The sequence below is a fragment of the Anolis sagrei genome, chromosome 4 (assembly GCF_037176765.1).
Source record: "Anolis sagrei isolate rAnoSag1 chromosome 4, rAnoSag1.mat, whole genome shotgun sequence".
NCBI classification, from domain to species: domain Eukaryota; kingdom Metazoa; phylum Chordata; class Lepidosauria; order Squamata; family Dactyloidae; genus Anolis; species Anolis sagrei.
In genome coordinates this window covers 190727677-190745588 of record NC_090024.1, presented here as the reverse complement: position 1 = coordinate 190745588, position 17912 = coordinate 190727677, and the positions used below count along the sequence as shown (strand labels likewise).

The 17912-nt window shown below is 38.9% G+C and overlaps 1 protein-coding gene across 2 annotated transcripts in view; it reads left to right on the top strand.

Annotated features, from left to right (window-relative positions):
- The window catches only part of TFEB (transcription factor EB), an 84542-nt gene that overhangs the window by 39079 nt on the left and 27551 nt on the right, over window positions 1-17912 (top strand). For both annotated transcript variants that reach the window (XM_067468008.1, XM_067468009.1), the window contains exon 2: window positions 11462-11569. The gene's annotated coding sequence lies outside the window, so the exon portion shown is untranslated. The remainder of the gene's footprint in view (window positions 1-11461; window positions 11570-17912) is intronic.

Sequence of the window (17912 nt, the reverse complement as noted above, 5' to 3'; positions counted from 1 at the left end):
TACTGATGGAGTTTTTTGGGGTTAACCTGGCATGATCAGAGTTATAGTTCATCCACAGCCTAAAGCATTTTGTACCATTAAAATTGTCTTCTAATATACTAGCTTGATTACCTAGTGTTTCCAGGTAACCAAGCTAGTATATTAATATTTGTGATAGAACAGCAGAGCGATCTTACTGTCTTTATTTTGATTTGCATTCTCAGTCAGCATGGGATAAATATTTTGAAGGGCAGTGTGTAAATGCCATAAAAAGTAAATAAATAAGTTAGTTAATATGATTACATCAGTGCTAGGGAAGTTCAGGCATTTACAAACTCTTTGCTCATGCTCAAAGTCAGGAGCTTGTCTGGTTCCCTATAAACAGGGAACCAGGAAAAACAATTATCTTTTGTCATGTTGAGGGGGCATTTCTGTAGCTCTCCAGAAGTTTTTTGACTATAATTCTCATAATTCCTGACTAGAAATACTTGGCTAAGTCGATGGGAACTCTAGCTTTCCAGTAGCATCTCAAAACCCAAAGTTCCCCATTTCTGCTGTAAAAAAGAAATGTGTAGCCATTCTCTTTATATTTTGGCAGTAGCTGGAGACTCTCTTGGTCCAGAAAGACTAATTGTTAATATCAATCAACAGAAGAGTTAACATATTCTGAATACACAGTCTTGCACCTATTCTGGTCTTGGTGTCTGCTTAACCTTGACTGGTTACTGCTTTTTCATTGCTTTCTACTGACAGATTTAAATGGGTGATGAAAGTTATAGGACGCTCAGAGGACACTGAAAGCATAACCAGAGCAGAGACAGTTTTATACAAGGATTTTTTTTAAAATAGTGAGCTTGCTTTCTGTTACTGTTGGCCATGTGCTTGCCATTTTTGTTCCTGGATCCATGATCTGAGTTTTCCACACAAAAGGAGAAAATATGCAACTTTTAAAAATGATGTTCTAATACAGTGCTTCTCAACCCATGGGTCCCCAGGTGTTTTAGCCTACAACTCCCAGAAATCCCAGCCAGTTTACCAGCTGTTAGGATTTCTGGGAGTTGAAGGCCAAAACATCTGGGGACCCACAGGTTGAGAACCATTTTCTAATACTATGTTCCCAGGGACCTGTTTACAGATGAAAGTAACATCTTTAGGCAAGGTCCCAAATGCTCATTGGTCACCAAGAATGACATTTCTGTATAAGGATCTGGTTAAATTCCAACATGGATGGCTAGATTTCACCCCTATAAAAGCTCCACCAGCTCATTCAGAGCTAGGATGTAACCCTTTGCATTAGGGGTGGGCAAGCAATATGGTGCTAGGTCACATGTGGCCCCACAATACTGGTCTTTGCACATCTCAACACTTTTATGGACTAATCTTTTTCTGGTCAATTTAGGTCAATAAAGGTCAATTTCTGGTGGGAAAAAAGCAATCTTTTAATTTGATTGTATGTCTCTTTTCCTTTAATATTTTAAAATATTGTTTCAAAATAAGAAGTGGAATTCTGGCTGCTTCCAGGGTTTTTGGGGGGGGGGGGGGGGTGGGGGCAGCCAGTGCAATCCTTGAAGGTCACAGGAATCGACCCCCCAATTCAATTTTTTTACACATTTGCCTGAAGCCCCCAATGACGCAGTGGGTTAAACCCTTGTGCCAGCAGGACTGAAGACTGACAGGCCAGAAGTTCAAATTTGGGGAGCGTGTGGACAAGTTTCCTCTGTCCGCTCCAATTCACCATGCGGGGACATGAGAGAAGCCTCCCACAAGGATGGTAAAACATCCAAACATCTGGGCATCCCCTGGGCAATGTCCTTGCAGACAGCCAATTTTCTCACACCAGAAGCGACTTGCAGTTTCTCAAGTTGCTCTTGACATTAAAAAAAACACATTTGCCTTGCAGATTGCATCTTTAGATTTAATGGAGCTTAACTCTAAGTGGCATCTATTGGAGAACGCTTTTTTGTGTGCGTCAAGAGTGACTTGAGAAACTACAAGTTGTTTCTGGTGTGAGAGAATTGGCCATCTGCAAGGACTTTGCCCAGGGGATGCCCGGATGTTTGATGTTATACCATCCTTGTGGGAGACCTCTCTCATGTCCCTGCATGGGGAGCTGGAGCTGACAGAGGGAGCTCAACCCACTCTCCCTGGATTCGAATGGCTGACCTGTCAGTCAGCAGTCCTGCTGGCACCCATTGCGCCACAGGGGCTCTTGGAGAGCGCTGATTGAGGTTCTTTTACCAGAATGGTCAAAAGGAAGTGATAGTAACTATAAACATTTTTTTTCATTAGATGCTACATGTAGTTCCTAGCACATTCAGTTTGAAAACAGTTCAAAGTATCTTGTACCTGGAGTACCCATGTACCTTTCCAGTTTTCTTTTGAAGAGTATATAGGAAGATAATAACATCCAGAGGTCAGATGTAATTTAAGTTGTACACCAACAGATTACATTTTGAGCCAGGACTATGTATTTGGCTTCCGCTGTGCCTCAAAGAAGTCTAGTGGATGGATTCTTCATCAAGATAATACTTACGTTTGATTTGTAGGGAGAAAGGGTTGGACAAGAGCCCTATCCCTGAATCTTTACTGCAAACCAAATATTCTAGAGTTGACTTTATTCATATTGCCAGAAAAAGGTCTCTGTACCATTTTTAGAAGTTTTGTTTGTAAGTATACATGCATTTTCAGCTACTTGTTCATTTATTTCTGCACATGAACTGTATTTGAGAAGGACTGGCTTATATGTATTTTAAAGGGGTAGCTATCAAATTAGTGGATACAAAATCAGTTACCGTACATTATGACCATTTAAACTGCTTTTTACCAGCTACTTGAAGTGACACACAAAATATATATTTTGCTCAAAACAAAGCACAAAACAAAGTATCCTGTAGGAAGCAACACTCCTTTGTGCAAATGAATCAAAGTGAATGGCCCTTTTCACAGTTTCCACTTGTATTGTCACTATGTTACACATTCATTTTTACTTTGTGTCTGAAGTCTATAAAACTAAAGTTACCTCACTTATATGTAACTGTTGCATTTACTACTATTTATTGAACGGTTAGTCTTGCTTTGCTAACGGGAGAAACATTACAAATGGTGATACACTTGAATCTCTGGGAGCACAATGTTCTAAATATTTAAGCACAGGATACTGTATTCGACAACATTTCACAAATGAAAATCAGGACACAGGTGACCAAGCAACATCAGAATATGGCCATTGGCACCGTTTATGAGGTGCCACTGGAAGAACACGTAGACTGGGAGAGGCTGCAACAGTTTGTTTTGCCTAAATCTACAAGGAAGGGCAAGATCCAGCCGCTCTTCTCTTTTCTGCTATCTTGAGTTAATTGGCTGCAAACTATTGTACTTTTGCACTTTGAATTCAGGTTATAGTAACAGAAGTAAGCTGAAAACAAGGGAGGAAAATGAGAGGAAGTGCAAGAAATTGGGACATTACAGAAGCCGCGAGATTAAACAGGACTGCTCCTGCTAAATCAGGGCAATTGAATCCAGAAGTGGGTGCAGGGGCCCTTCCACACAGTCCTATATTTCAGAATATCAAGGCAGAAAATCCCACAATATCTGCTTTGAACTGGGTTATCTGAGTCCACACTCAGATAATGTGGGATTTTCTGCCTTGATATTCTGGGCTACTGGGCTGTGTGGGAGAGCCCCAGGATTGAGTTCTGCAATTAAAACTCTGGATCATACTTTTTCTAGAGAATATTTACTAGGGGAAAGATTCTCAATACAACAGTGAGAATCTCAACTTAATGTGTTGTCGAAAGCTTTCATGGCCGGAATCACTGGGTTGTTGTAGGTTTTTTCGGGCTATATGGCCATGGAATGCTTCTAGACCATGGCCATATAGCCTGAAAAAACCTACAACCCAACTCAATCTCAACTTACTTTCTGAAATGGAAATGTGGTTTAAATATATAACTTGAATGTTGTGAAGGTGTGGGTGGAGGCTTAGATCTGGGATTAAGAGACCATGCAATCAGTCTTCTGTTGCAGAGCTTCAGATGCTCTGAGCTGTTGGAGTAGAAAAGCATAGGGAGACCATTTTAGGAAATCTGGTGGTGAAGGAGGAGGGGCAATACTAACAATAATGATATTTTTAAAATATTATAGCTTCTTTCCAATTATTCCTGATAAAACATCCTGCCCACCTGTTGTATGACCAAGTCCAGTGAGGAGAAAATGGAAGTGTATTACCGGTTCTGCATTAGTGATGCTTGGGTTCTTGCTTGGGTTCCTTCTTTCTAACTTCTTCGTCACATTAAGACAATGAGCTAAGCAGTCCAGCAGGAGTTTTGCAACTTCCTCTCCTCTCAGCTGATGAGCATTGAATTTTTTAAAATAAAAAATGAGGAAATGCAGGGTGCTATATGACAACTGGAAAGCAAGAATTTGTTTGGCAAAGAGAGAATTCTGTGAAATCCCTACCCCCACCCCCTTACGGGGCTGTGAAATAGACATCCTGGCTCTCTGAGCATTAAGGTAATAATAATAATGACTGTGCTGTGTGTTCACACTTTAGGTTGAGGTCGGCCTGGGAGATGACAGTGTACGCTAATGGTTGTTGGTTATTTTTGTTGGTGCATGAGGTAACTGTGTGACTGTGCCTGGCATATTTTTGTACAACTGTAAGCTTCTTGGCAGGAGAAGTGTAGGCTGTACAATTTTCAGAGCTGTGTGGGAGTTACTGAATGTTGTCTTCCTTTTTGGAATGCAATAGACATGGGTGAGATAATGTCCAGATAAATTCACCCTAAAATAGATTGTCTTATGAATCAGAGAGAAAGTGTAGAGCAGAACAGAGGTTCTTAATATATGGTGTATAATAATAATAATAATAAAAATTTGTATACTGCTCTATCTCCCTGAGGGGACTCATGCAGTTTCCAACAGGCAAAACATTCAATTGCCAATAAAATATACAGAATAACCATTACAAAACATGAAAATAATACTATTAAAAACAATCATATACATTTAAAAGCCAGTTCCAATAGTGTTCCATTGGACAAAATTTGGACTACCAGTGGCCAGACTTTCAAAGTGGGCCTAGATACTATAAGAGGGCTGGGCCAGGGCTAGTGCAATGAAGTAACATAGGACCGGGGGAGTGCGTAAAGTGCAAAGCAGGGTCGTAACTGATGGCCAGGGTAGGGCCTGGGGCTACTCATTTCCAAGGCCCACTGGACAGCTATAAGTGGGCTGGGCCAGGGCTCATACCACAGGGTAGCAAAGTGCAAAGCAGGGACCTAACTGATGGCTAGAGTAGGGCCTGGGGCTGCTCATTTCTGCTGGACAGCTATAAGCGGGCTGGGCCAGGGCTAGTACCACAGGGTAACATAGGACTGGGGAAGTGGGTAAAGTGTAGGGCAGGGTCCTAACTGATGGCCAGGGTAGGTCCTGGGGCTAATAACTTTTAAAAGCCTGCTGGAACCATCAGGTCTTTAGGTCCCTGCGGAAGGAGGATATTGACGAGGCCTGTCTTATCTCTTTGGGAAGGGCACCACCAGGAAGGCTGTCTCCCTTGTCCCCACCATGCTTGGGATGGTGGTGAGAGCAATGTATGTTGTGAATAACGGTGGATGAATGGATAGGATTCTATAAAATGAACAGAAATGTGTGTTTCCTCCCCCTCCCCGCATCAGTTTGCCCCATTACTTTCAAAATTGTATTTAGTTGTACTTTTCTTTCTTGGAAGGAGATCCATAGTTTTCAGCACATTCACAAACTGACTCCAAGTAAAACAAACAAGTTCAGAAGTACTACAGTAGGACTATAGTTTCAGAAGATTATGAGAATAGGTCTCAGGTCTCTTTAGCCTGCCAAAGGTGGTGAGGAAAAATAAACCACTTATACATTGCACTGATTTCTGCCGTTTGGAGACATGCACAGAAATAATGGTTTTATCAAAACCACATTTCAAATCTTTGTATCCATTTCATCTTTGCTGCCTTTCCCTGAAGCGGCAATCTTAAGCTAATCAAAGCAGCCGTTTTGTTTCCGGAAATCATTTCATGTGTGACTCAGCCAACAGAAGAAGCATCTGTACATGGATTACCCAGACTTGAATTTGCACAGCTATGAGCGAATGTGCAAATAATAGAGAGCGAGCCCCAAGTACAAAATCTACAGCCGTTAGAAAGAGCTTTGAATTCTGATTATTCTTCCCTTGAGAAATCTATCAATTTGGGATTTTATCCTACCAGTCCAGACATACAGTTACAGAATCTGCTTTTGACAAATGTTTTTAAAATAACACACACACATTTATTGATAGTTTTGTATGCTTTTAATCTGTACTTTTTTCAATAATGTTTAAGCAACCATAAATTCCAGTATTGGGGGAAAGGTGAGATACAAGTAGTGATAATGATGATTCTCCTGTTCTGGCATGTATAGCTCCATTTTGTTCTAACCTCCACCATTGTTTTTAGTGAATAGATGCTATATGGCATTCAACTTAAATTAATGGAGCACAATATTGCAAATAGTCAACTTTATCTGACAATAAAATAAAAACCATCAAAATATATTGCTAAAACAGCATCCTGCTTGCTAGATGCATGCCTAGGAATAATAAAGAATCTGATGGGCATAAATTGCTAGATGGGTGTTCATAGTTGATCTTTAAAAAACTAGAAAGATTGCTCTTGTCAAAGGTCCCTGCCTCTTCCATTTATAATTCTGTCAACAGTTTGGAGCTTTCTACATTTTTTCTGTTCTTTCTACTTAATTTGATGGACTTCACATATTTGTTATTCTTTACATTTAATAAGTGGTGTAAAGTGTTAATCAAGGAGTAGCACATTGCACACCTCCCCTCGGATACTATTTGACTATGACTCCATCAAATGCTAGCTAGGGCTAATGGGAGTTGCAGTCTAACAACCTCTAGTGTTTATAAAGGAACAAACATTTATAAAAGTATAACAATGTTAGGGGGTTAGAATAATTGAGTGAAATTGCTAAACTTCATGTTCAAAAATTCATCCAAAGTTATTGTGATTTCTTTCATTACTTTGGTTATTGGCGATTATGGATCATGTACTAATAGAACCAGCATGGTATACTGGGAACCTGGGTAGAAATTTCTGCTTGGCTATGGGAACTCACTACATGATCTTGAGCAAGTTATACTCTCTCAGCCACAGAGGAACGCGATGACAAATCTTCCCTGAAAAAACCTTGTAAAAAAACAAACAAACCTGAACCAGTAATGAGTTCATCTTAGGATCACTGTAAATCCAAAATTATTTGAAGGCACACAACAACAACACATGAACTATAGCTGAAATCCTATGCATATTTGCCTGGGACTAAACTCAATTGACTATACTGCATTGTAATTTGTTTTGGTTGATTGGGTGTCCCACAGGCCATATTCTGTCACTGTATTATGTTGCCCCAACAGCCGTACCAAGTTCATTCAAGATAATATTTAAAATTAATTACCAATGTTATCACATGTAAAGAAAAGTAACCTATTTCAAGCTTTTTATTTTTCTGTTTTTTTTTCTTTTGCTCTATGTGTGCATGTGAAAACATACATATTCATGTGTAATTTTCTGATTGAGGGTGTTTCCAGATGAAGGATTCTTAGCATTCTGATCCTGTTCATCTTTGGTGTGTATGTTTTTTCTGATGAGAAAAACAAATGACAAAACACAGCAGCAGAAAAAAACACAAAAGGGTTGCAAATAGAAGACATCATAACCTGGAAACATCCCACCATCATAAAATTCTGTTAATATGGTGAGGCAACTGCAGAATAAAAAGTTTAACTGGAAGCACTCTTCTATTATCTGGAAACCCTATGGCAAGAACATGTTGGTTTTTTATGGAGCAGGGCCACCCATAAGAGGCATAACTCTGGGCAGCAAATTATTTAAAAAAATACATTTTACTGTACTGGTAGCCTCTGAGAATAGAGTTGTCAGTCCTTTTGCTAAAGCTGAGATTTTAAAAATCACATTTTAATATCTTCCAGCCATCACAGCAACTGCCTAGGGAATTCTGAGAGATGTAGTCCATTTTCCCTCCAAGCTCTGTATTTGGAAGCACTTCTAAAAGTCTACACTGCAGAAGTAATAGCTTGAATCACTTTAACAGTCATGATGCAATGCTATGGAATCATGGGTAGTTGTAGTTTTATAAGGACTTTAGCTGTCTCTGCCAAAGAGTACTGGTACCTCACCAAACTATGCATCACTGGATTGCATAGCATTTCATTAACTGCATTAATTTTACAATGTTGATGCACTGTCTATTCCATGTATTTCTTCATATTGTTCCCAGCCTGAGTGAGCATCCTTCTCACTCACAAAAGCAAGAGTATTTGTTTTTCAGCATTGCATCTGTACAGCGAGATTGGCTGGGGCTTATGCTTTCTCTGAATGTATCACAACTGTGTATGTTGATCTTGGCATAAGTTTGGGAACTTTGCCCCCCAGGATACGTTCTCCCTGCTTGCTTCTTAGTGGCACTTGGAAAAGGAAATACAGAACAAAGAAGAGAAAACAACCGAGTGCGGTTCTCCTTCCCCACACTCTTTCTTTCTGTTTTGGATTTTGTTCTCTGAGGACTCACATGTGTCAAAGAGGTATCACAAAACAGAGCAAAGGTCTGACCTCTCCTCTCACTCCTTTCCTTAGGCAGTCTGTAATTATTGGGTCTCTACTGGGACCTTTGTGCTGGCAAAGAATTTTGTAATAGACTCCATGGTGAAATTGATTTTTCCATTCATTCACTGTCAGCTGTAAAGCAAATACCCAACAGTAACTAAGGGGAAGTAGGGCATTTAAAAAATGTGAAAGAGTTCTTCAGATGTTCTTCAGATGTTCTTTTGTCTTGGGCATAGATATAGTATGATCAGTATAGAACAAGCAAAAGCTTTGGAAGCTAGAAGAATTTTGAGTCCTGGAAAGAGTAGAAAGAGGGCAATGCAGTATACATATTCTCTGAATTCAGATTACAGTCTTTATCCTATTCCTATTCCCCTTGCTTGGCAGATCCATGAAATTGATGGACTAAGGGTTCATCCAAATTACAGGATGACACAACAGTTTAACTTCCATGGCTCAGTGCTATGGAATCATGGGAGGTGTAGTTTGCTGAAGTACTATCATTATTTTGGTGGAGAAGGTGAAATGCCTTGTAAAAATACAATTCCCATGGTGCATTAAGCTATGGCAGTTAAAGTGGTGTCAAACTGCAGTAATCTACGGTGTAGATACACCCAAATGGGTAGGTAGGTCAGTATCATTTGCCTCATCTAGGAATTTGGTATTTGTTTATTAGTTACATGTGATTTTTCCTCTGCTAAGTTCAATATGGGGAAGTTGGCAACCTCCCTTTTCACTGCATCTTCAGAATAAGCTTACAAGGCTGATCAGCCCAAGAAAAGAGAGTTTCAGGCCACCTATGGTGGGTTCATTTAGGAGTTGAATCTGAATATCCCACATCCCAGTCTTAACAGTATCATCATTTCACTGCTATGGCTCTTCTAGTTCTGTGAAAGCTATGTGTGAAAGGTTCTGGGCAGGAATGCTTCACACCTGGAAAACTCCTAGGACTAGTATGACCTCTGAACATCATACAAAATCTTAGTTTGGTTCTTGATTGAAGGTTGGTGCTAGGTCCCAGCTCTGAGCCATGCACTGTTGCAGTTGGCTTGACGTGAGCAAGAAAATGCAGTTTGTTCCTGCTGCTCTAACCAAGCAGGATGAGCTGAAGGACCTAGTGCATGAACAGTTTCCTTCCTTCCTAAGTCTTGAGCTAATTTTACATGCCAGGATCTTCCACAGCTAATATGAAGAACAGACACCTGACATGGCTTATGGCCATTTGTGGGAGGTGAACATACTCTGATTCTGCCTTCACTATAAGAACTTCATCAAGCTTGCAGATCTCCTAAATTATACTATCCCTCTTCATGTACACTGTTTCTCTTTTTATGTGTCCAAAGAGATATTCATTATATGTGATAATGAATGTATTGAAATCTACAGACTTCCTTATTTTAGGTAGCACTTATGATTATTTTAAAACATGATCTAGCAAACAGACCAATGGCTGAAAACATTCTCTCTCTTCCCTCTCTCAATGAGGGATGATTTTATTAGCTGTCCAATGCAACCTTCTTGAGCAGGTTGAAAGAATCTGTAACTTAACCCATCCCCAAATGTTTTGGTGTGTTATATATAGTTCCTGTCCTCTTAGATGTTTATTTTTAACCTTCTTAATAAATATAGTTTTGCAGGCATTTGCTATCCTTTTGAGATACCAAAAACGAAACAGTAGTAGAAAATTCAAATAATAGTTCAAACTGATACACCAGTAATACCATACTATGTAAGATTTGTTAATATATATATTAGCCTTTGACTATATATATATTTATATATATAGTTTGTGTGTAGAAGTATGTTTACAAACAAATGCATCTCCTGAGCAACTACAATAATCTCCTCTCATAAACCATCACTTATAAGTTGCTAAATAGTAAGGAAAGCACGCAGCTGACCTGAAGTAATTGGAGGCAGTCTGTTTTGCTAGATTTATGAACTGTGAATGGTGGGTAGATATAATTCCTTGGATCTGAGGTGTTTCTACTGGTTCCTTGAGTCTTTGCTGGTTTGCAACTGGTAGTATCATTCATCCCTTTATGGCATGCTGCCTGGGTCCCTTCATTTTCATTAAACAGCTGTGAAAAATTCCTTGGTGGCCAAAGCTCTTTGGAACTGCAGTTGGATGCCTCCATCTCCTTGTTGTAGACCCCGTGGACAATCGGCCTGCTTCTCCTTGAAAGTGGGTTTTCCCCATCTTTAAAATACCATCTACCTTCATAAAATTTTAGATCCAGAAAAAAATAAAAATACTTACAGGTAAATGAAGAACAAGTGGTTTCCAAAAAGACCAACTCCTTCATTTGAAGCTACTCCTATTTGTGATGGTGCAGGAAATGAGCTTTCATATCAGATGTCACAGGCTCATGTGCTGTTGAATCACAATATACAGTTATTCTAGCATTTGTGGTTTTTAGTACATAGCATAATTCTTGTTGGAGTTTCCCTAACCAGATCGTCTCCTTCTAGTTTACCCTATTGATGTTTGTTACCTATCTAATAAGTTCTCACTGATTACTGCCAAGTTTAGTACTACTTGAGGATTTCCCCTCTTCCCCCAGCACTATATCATAACCTAAAAGGCATAGATTTTATCTTTGAAGCTTTTCGCTAAGGCATGTGCTACTGAATGTCAAAGATTAGTGTGATTTTCAGTAGCAGGTAAGAACAAGTGCACTGATATGAATGTATGATGCTATACTCTAGATTCATTTTGGTTTTTTTCTGATTTGATGCAGAATATTGATTTTTAAAGAGATATACTAGAGTTCCTTGTCATAGTTATTGATCATAAATTCCCTTTATTTTCTCCCTTCTTTGAATGCTAGGAAGCCATACAGAAGGGATATTGAAAGAATACCTCCTTCCACATGTATCTCCCCAATCCCTGACAACATCAGAAGAGGGTTGCGGGTACCCTTTTCAGCAGAGGTTTGGTGAGTAACTTAACTGCTTTTCTTCATGTGTTTGGAGATTACTTTTTAAAAGTAACTTTTGGGGCTCCACAGACTACGTACTTTTTAGGAAGATGGGAGGGGGCATTCCTGTTACTCATTACAGCAGTCAACGACAAAGTTAGATTTATTATCTTCTAACTTCTGAGATTCATATTAATGGGCATTATAACTGAAGATGACCACTCACACTTATCTCTTAATCCAGTCAGCTCTCCAATCAGTTTTTGAAGCACTGCAGATTGGGTTGCAGGGAAATTATAATTGCAGCAGCCTCCTACTAGGTATTGTGAGGAGTGACTGCATGCAGCAATCAATTTCATTGCTTCCTGCAACTGGGAGTAATCTGTCCTTTCCCAGCAGCCTGATCTGCTGTGTCTGAGGCCTCTTTAATTGGAGTGCTGCTTGGATCAAATTGTAGGTTTCAGGGGAATGGCATCAACAGACATAGCTGAGAGTGTGGAGCTTTGTTCTCATAGTTATATCTGCCAGGGCAAAACCTTGGACTTTATGAACCAGCTGATGGTTTGGATCTATTTTTAAGACACTCGAACTTTAGTGCATTTTAGTGACTTTTGTGAATTTTAATTGAGATATAAAAGAGAAAGCAGGATATTAGTTCATAGAGAACATGAGAAAGCAGAGAGTTAGGGGTATTTGGGGGAGGAAACAGGTTTTCTGTCATGCTTCCAAGAGGTTTCCTGCTGCCACCAGTGATTGTATATCATAAATAGGCAACTACAGTGGAGATAAGCCCACCTTTTGCACCAGGCCTCCACTGCCAGGTCGTATTGGCCAGGTTTTCAGCTCTGAAATGATCAGGTATCACTTTTGGTTTTACTTCCTGAAGTTTAAAGATTGGAGTATCTGTTTCAGGATGAAATAAATAATGTGTCACTCCTGTGTGGTTGATGTCAGTCTGGAGCTTCAGGGATGTTAATGGAACTTGGGGTCTACAGAAGGGAGTGGCCTCACTTTGCCCATCCTGATGCATTGAATGGGCCAATTGTGTGTATAATTCTTGTTCCTTTGACCTGCATTGGCTACAAATTTATTGTGAGCTCAGATAATAACAGTGTTTCTGACCTCTTAGAACTTGAAATGCATTGGAACCTGGATTTCTTAAGTATTTGATGTGCCATCCCATGTTCTTCACTTATTATGCAGTTGTTGTCTTCAGACTTAATTTCTGAGCAACCCAAGATACACAGCCTTTTTTTTGTTGTTGTGGTGATCTTTCTTAAAAGACTAAATAATAGCCTTGTCTCTGTGTGCTTTTTGATACCCGGTGAATACTGTAGTATTTAAAAAGGAACTTGAACTAGTAATCTGGAAATTTCCAGATGTACTATTGTAATATTTTATTGTACCTTTTAATACTGTATGCTATTAGTTGCAGAATCTTTTTCTTACATAGGTATTGTCAACTTGAAGTAAAAGAAGAGTCAGTCATAGCTAATCTTTTTTTTTTATTGGTATGAGTTGCTTCCTTGGTATAAAATATGTAGACTCATTTTTGTCTAACGAATAATGAAAGCAATTATATCATAAAGTCTTCATCGTAGTTGTAGCCTGCAGATTGTAAAAATAACATCACAGGGCAGCTATAAAAAATCAATGATTTCCCAAATGGTATATGACTGGATGCCTTCTTGGGCTTTTCTAAAATTTATTTATTTATTTACTTCGCTTATAGACCGCAATTCTCAGCCCAGGGGCGACTCACTGCGGTGTACAACATAGAAAAACAGGTGCAAAATACAAGACATATTGTAAAATAATCCACAATTCATCATTATCAAAACATCCTCATCAAAACATCAAAACATCAACCTTACTACAAAAGTCATTCCGTGTCATCTCATCATCAAACCCAAATTGTAGAAAGTCATCACTATCTCCCATCATTCTGAGTCAAATTTTACTACACACACTTCCCTGATTAGAAGTTTAGGGAGCAATTAAATAGTAAAATCCTTTTCATACTAAATTAAATAGTAGTGTGTTTTGATTTGTAAGTGCTCATCATAACTAACACTATGCCATTTCTGCAAGGAGAGTCCAAAAATGCAGACAACTGGTGTCTTCCAGATTGCCACGCCAATTTTAATATTTTTCATCTTCATTAATGAAAGGTTTTTCATAATCCAACAAGACTGCCTCAGTTTTAGTTCTCTATAGTGTCAGGCAGATACTGCATATAAAACCGGGGGGGGGGGGGGGGCAAGTAAAGGATTTGCAATTATGTAAATTATTACATACAGTCTTACATAAAAGACTGTTCAATCTGCTATATCATTTTCCAAGATGATATGGGGAAAAATAGAGGAGCATATTGTATTAATCATTTTTATCCATCATTTTTAAAGACAATATTACATAATCTTTAATTTTTTTCAAGAAAAGAAAGCTTACCTTGAGAAAAAAAGGAAAATCATTTCCCCCATTTTCCTCTCTGTTTTTTCCTCAGGCCTTCACATCTGTATTCCAGAGGACACACTTTAGTCCTATTTTAGTTCCCAAGATAATAGGAAGGCATCTGCCTTATAAATGCAAGGTATCCAAGTTCATCTTGCAAACCTCTTTTATCTGAAAGAGAAATTTTTGGTCTTTTGGATTTTTTTTTCAATTTGTGGTCTATCTGTATTTGCCTAAACATAATAAGTAAAAAATGTGATAAAAGGGGGCTACTCACACATCCAGAGTCCACTGAGTTTTTCCTCAAGAGTAATCAGTACACTTTCTGCCCTTTTAGCAAAGTACCAGAGAAAGGTGGGGGGGGGGGGGGAGAGAAAACCTCTTCCCATAAACCTCCCATATGTCTTGGGCTGGATAGAGGCAGTGGTCAATAGAATTGCTCTGCACGTGCTCTCATGGCTATTTCCAAGGTCCCGCCCTGTCACGTACCACTATCAACTGAGTGGAAGATAAATGCATCAGTGTCTGGGATTTCTACTTTTTACAGAGACTTTGTATTAGTGGAATCTTTCCCTCTTCCCCCTGTTCTCTTTCTTCTGTCATGGAGGAAAACTCTGAGCACTGGATATCTGACTAGCCCCTGTATCTTAAAGGCAGAAGTGGGTGTCTGGTGGAAGAAAGTTTCAAGTTTTGGAATATTTTAGATTTTTGCACAAGGGGGATTCAAGCTGTATCCCAACAATACCTTGAAAATGTGGTGTATATTTGGGTCTACAACTCCCAGAATCCTCCAGGCACTGATCTGATATTATCATTTCATCGTGTCAAAAGACTCAGAAATGAGATTGAGTGGAGAGGGTGATACATTTGGCTTCCTTGCCCAGTGGGCATAGAACTATGATGCTTCTTCCATGCTTGTAATCCTCTGCATGGTTTTAGCTCTGAATCAGTTTTAAGTATTTTAATTTGTTTATTCTTCATAAGGTTAATATTTAATTCTATTTTAACGTTTGTATATTTTTGGGTTTTAACTTGTATGGAATTGGTTGTATTGGAAGCTGTTTTTAGTCTCATTTGTAGAGGGGAAAAGTAGAGTAAAAAATAACAGCAGCAACAACAACAACATGTCCCACTGGATTCAGTGGGGCTTATTCCCTAGGAAGAAGGCATAGAACTGCAGTCTTGATTTTTCAGTGGGGGAAGGAGCACATACCAGCAGAATATGGTAATTACCTAGAGCTTTACATCCTGGTGCTAATCACAATAGAAACAGTCAATTAAATGCCACAGAGACTTAAGTCATATACTTTTGTTATGCCTGTAGTGTACAAAAAATGCAAGGAAGTCAGCAAGTGATTTAAGAATCATTATGCTACTTCATCAAACTGTTTTATATGCAGCATTGTATTGATTTTTGGGTAGTCATGAATAAAAAGATCTTGAACAGAACTGTGGCTTGACATCCCATTATGCAATTCATAATGTTCTTCTTCATTCATGGGAGGCGAGTTTTCATCCGCAAAAAAGGAAGCCAAATTTTGGAGATTTCTGGGGTGTGTTGACTTATAATAAAGTTGAAGAAGCTAATGGATGGCTGTACTCTTTATTCTAGAAGGAAAAACAAAGTAAAAATTTCAACGACTTCATCATATAACTCAAAAGTATTTCTGTTGTTTTCATGCTCCCAGAGTTTGCAGATATATTTAGGTCACATTTTTTTACTCTTACACATAATTTGGCCAAGCTCAGGTCTCATTGCTGGAAAGGGCAGGTCTATCGTTTTTAGATAAATGCAATATATGACAAAAACTCTTTCTACTGGTGACTGACTTTGCTACATTGTGAGGGGCAGTCCTTGGAAGTTAAGTTACAGTTGTCTTCAGTTAGGCCCATTGTGCTAGATCAGGCGTGGGGACACTTCGACCCGCCAAGTGTTTTGAACTTCAACTCCCACAATTCCTTACAGTGTATCGGCTGTTAGGATTGTGGGAGTTGAAGTTCAAAACACCTGGAGGGCCAAAGTTTGTCCATGCCTGAACTAGAGAATTGTATCCTTTTGCTGGAATTCATATTATACCTGCTAAGAGGTAAATACCACAGAATACAAGGGAAATCATCTCTGTGTAGGGATATACCTCAGTGAACCAAATAGATGAGTTTCTGGGCATTACTTCTTTAAAATAAAAGTTGGTATCAGATGCAAAAATAATATGGAAAGAATGGGGATAGGCTCATAAACCACAAAAAGAAGTTCAATATGTTGCATCAGACTTTTTATTCAAAACTAACTATATGCACATAGGAAATGAGATAATGACGTGCATGACCATTTTTGAGGCAGGAATTGTTTACCTTGCCTGTAATAATGTTTACCTTGTCTATAATAAACAAATGCATACAGCTACATAATATTAGGATCAGCTTTCATTACATTAATGCGGATTTGCTTTTTGGAACTGCATTATATGGTCAGTGTAGACCCATAGGATGCAGTTCAGTGCAATTAAATGTCATTGGATGGATCTATACTGACCATATATTTCAGTTCCAAATTGCACTATATGGCAGTGTAGATCCAGTCTGTGTTTCTCAAACCATCTTTCATTATCCTGCCCATGCTGCTTCTTCTGAAAATACATCCAGCTAGGCAGAAGACAATGAGGATGAAGGGGTTTGGGCAGTCATGAAGACTTTGCAAAAAGTAGCTTTTTGTCACAAAGTTTTGTTAAAACAGGTATGCCTGTATTAAACATCTGGTGGATTGCTGTGCTAGTGTTCCCTGTGCCTGCTGCTTTTCATTTTCCTCCCTTTAGACCTTCTGTCCTGTATACCCGCCCATCCTGTTGAGTGAGTCAGAGTGAAAGCAGAAGCTAATGAACGTTGCATAGGGTGAAGCCAAGCAAAGCCAGCAGAGCTATTTTAAAACGGTCTTGGTTTGCAGTTCTCCATGCCTTTTATTGCTAGTCCTATTACTCTAGATTAAGTTCTCATTCTGAAGTGAAGTGCAGGAATTTCCTAAAGGGGAAAATCTATCTTAGAGTGTTCTGCTTATGGGGTTGGTGAATCCACCTTTATTATAAACAGTGTGGAAAAGACACTCCTAAAACCACAACAAAAGAAATGGCTGTGATTCAGTTGAAGCTTGAAGATGCCAAGAATATCCTACTTTTCAACTAAGAGAAAGGTCCATGCTAGCAAGACTACAGCTGATCTCTACATTTATGGAGACAGTATTGTTTGTGGTGCTTCCATCTGTATGTATTCCTAAAGTTTTGACCCGTGTATGGCTCCTGATTATATGTAATCTTTGGAATGCTTTCAAATGGTCCAGTATGAGAGCAAACATTGGTTTCAGATGAGTAGCTATATTAGCTTATTTCAGCAGCAACAACAATAACTTTGTGGACTTTTCAAAGCTGATAGATTCATTGCAATAAAAATATCCATTAGCCAATGTATATTACAGATACAATATATTAAAATATGGATATAGATGTAGCTGCACATGCACTCAGAGAGATATCCATAATGGAATAAAATGTTTTGGGTATTTCTATGCAAAACTGCATATACAGACCGTATTTTGCATTTTTTGTTGCATTTCATGACTTTCAAAAACTCTTTACAGGTATCCATAATGTTAAATCTGTCAATGCAAGTGTCTAATAGAAAGTGCTGTAGTTCATGCAAATGTTATGCTACATCAAAGATAAAGTCAAATTAGGGTTTCCCACAAGGAAAAAAAAAGAGGAGTGAAACTAGAAATGCTTCTTTGCTCAGGTCTGCTTGGGATGGTGCCAGTAAATGAGTGGTAAAACACATAGTTTACATGCAGAGCAGGACTCTTTGGGCCCTGGTTTACACTACACAGTTACAGCACTATGATTCTACTTTAACATTAACACTG